The 2,649-nt window shown below is 47.0% G+C and overlaps 1 protein-coding gene across 8 annotated transcripts in view; it reads right to left on the bottom strand.

Annotated features, from left to right (window-relative positions):
• Positions 1 to 2,640, bottom strand: part of PARP6 (poly(ADP-ribose) polymerase family member 6) — a 43,026-nt gene extending 40,386 nt beyond the window's left edge. For 7 of the 8 annotated variants that reach the window (XR_001512750.1, XR_001512752.1, XM_015559608.1 and 4 more), the window contains exon 1: positions 1,203 to 1,841. The gene's annotated coding sequence lies outside the window, so the exon portion shown is untranslated. Of the gene's footprint in view, positions 1 to 1,202; positions 1,842 to 2,213 lie in introns of those variants that run through there. The other variant, XM_006752979.2, reaches the window with a different exon arrangement.
• Positions 2,641 to 2,649: the final 9 nt, after the last annotated feature.

Genomic DNA, 2,649 nt, shown 5'->3' with positions numbered 1-2,649 from the left:
TTCATGCACTTGGGGGGTGTCCCTCAGCGCAGCCTGCACCTTCTCCAATCTGGGAACCTGTGGGATCGGACATCCCTCTCACAATCCAGGACAGCTGGCTCCCAACTGCTTGCCTGCCTGCCAGCCTGATTAACCCCCCTATTCACTCCCCTGCCAGCCTGATCAATGCCAACTGCTCCCCTGCCAGCCCGATCGCCCCCAACGACCCTCCCCTACTGGCCCAATCGCCCCCAACTGCCCTCCCTTGCAGGTCTGGTCCCCCCAACTGCCCTCCCCTACTGGCCTGATCGCCCACAACTGCCCTCCCCTGATGGCCATCTTGTGACCACAAGGGAGTGGCCATCTTGTACAAGGGCATGATGGTCAATTTGCATATTACCTCTTTATTATATAGGCATATAGGAAAACATAAAAAAATATGCAAAAGGAAATTGAAAGTGAGGTTCTTAAAGATGAAATAGTCTGCTTTCTGAGATCTACTTTAAAATACCACTCTAGCACAAAAAAAGAGAGGGATAGATGAAATAAGAATAGCAAATGCCAATTATGAATGAAACTGGGTGACAGGTACATGAGGGTTTCTTGTACGCTCAACATCTTAAAAAAAAAAATCAGAGGTTATTCTTGGACTCTTACCAGGGTTCTCCCTAAAAAGTCAACTCTAAATGTAAACAGGAAAATTATCCCTGAGACTCCACAAATGCATCCTTGTTATTTTTCAAACATACCAGCCAGATTCCCACCACAGGGCCTTTGTCCCCCGCTGTTCCCACTTCTTGGAATGCTTTTCACCCATATGTCTACATGGCTTGCACCTTCACTCTTTCAGATCTCTACTCTAAGGTCGCCTTGACCATCTTATATAAAACAGCAAAACCCCAACACAAACATACTAGCACACTCTATCCCCCCTGCCCTACTTTATTTTGTTTCACAGCACTTATCATGCTTTGACATACAAAATGTTTGTTTATTGTGTTTATCTTCCACCACAAAGTAAGGTCTGTGGTGGCATAAGTTTTGACTGTTTTCACTGCCTCTATGGCCAGATTCTCAACACATATTTATTAAATGAATGAATGAATCAATCAGCTGTCTGCTGGATACTTAAGTCAAAGGGCAAATACATCTAAGCACCTAAATGCACCTACACATAGACAAAATCATTCAAAAAGGATTTTAAAAAGCAAGACTCCATTCACCTTTAAGAGCAGCTGAGAACCGGAAATATGAAGATCTGGGGGCTGGGTTTGTGAGACTTGAAAATGAACAGTCAGGTGCTAATCTGGCTGATCACAGAGGAACAAAGGAGGAGGCACTAATGTCCAGCCTAGGCTGTCTTGAACTGGGCGGTAGGATGACGGCAGAGTGGGTCAGAAGTACTAACTTCCTCCAGGTCTTTGTCACTGTGGAAGTCAAGAAACAGCCTCTCTCCAAGGGCTGTTGTTGCTTGGTTTCTGCTGTTAACACAAGGAGAAAAAGGTAGTTCAGAGAGGATTTTTCTTGTCCAGGAAGAAACAATTCAGAAACTACCATCTTTTCCAAACCAGGCTATTTCAGTGAAAGATACTTGCCACTTTCTACTATCAATGCCCATTCCTCTCAAGAGATGGAGAATGGGTTTAAAAGGCCAGGAGTGGAGGAATGGGAGTGGTGAGTCATGAAATTCAGACTCAGATATTTTTCAAGAGGAATAAACCTGAGATAACCTATTTCAAAGCTTTCATGTTATACATAGACTACAGGTGTAGGGAGGTCAAGCAACTTGCTTAGTATAGAGCAGTGGTTCTCAACCTCGGCCGGCACATTAGAATCACTTGGGAATCTTTTTAAAATCCTGATTTCTGGGCCTCATCCTCCGGAAATTCTGTTTCTTTGTTATGGGGTGAAGAAACAATTTCCGGAGGATGAGGGCCAGAAATCAGGATTTTAAAAATATTCCCAGGTGATTGTAATGTGCAGCGAAGGTTGAGAACCACTGAGGAACTGAAACTTAAGCATATTTGACAGGTCTTAATTATATCTATCTTTACATGATGTGATTTTAACTAATTTAAGGGGTTCATAATGAGTTAAGCAAGAAAGACCTGATTCATCTAGAGGAGGTAAAGGAGGGACCCTTTTCAAAAGAAGTGGGGCCAAATGTGTATGAGCAGTGTCGAGGGGCGTCCTCCAGCTCCGAGAATGCTTTATGGATTTTCCTGGGAACAGACCGAGTGGGAGTAAACCTCGGTCTGGATCACAAAGGTCCTCCCCTGGTCCACAGGCGCTCTCGGTGCGACCGCGTCATCTGGTCAAAGCTCGCCACGCTTAACTCTGGGGCTGACTCCCAGCTTGGGGTCTTGGGAAAGGAGGTTACTCTGCTCCGTATCGAGTGCTCTTTTCTCAGAAAGACGAGGCCACCGAACAAAGAGTGCGGAGGAGAAACCACCGAGGGCGGTGCTCGCAGAACGCTATCTCGGGTACCTTGTGGAGGGAGGAAGCAGGGTCTGCCCCCCAAACACGAGCCGCCACCGCGCTTGCAGGACAGGCCCGGAGGCCTCCCGTGGGGGAGTCTAAGTCTCCTCCGGAGACCCCAAGGACTCCTGCTTCCCGGGGAAGCAGGTCTACACCTGAACTGTGTGGCCCGCCGCCCGGCCTGGAGCGGAG

Source organism: Myotis davidii, unplaced genomic scaffold (assembly GCF_000327345.1).
Source record: "Myotis davidii unplaced genomic scaffold, ASM32734v1 scaffold930, whole genome shotgun sequence".
NCBI classification, from domain to species: domain Eukaryota; kingdom Metazoa; phylum Chordata; class Mammalia; order Chiroptera; family Vespertilionidae; genus Myotis; species Myotis davidii.
This window is presented reverse-complemented; position numbering and strand designations above follow the sequence as displayed.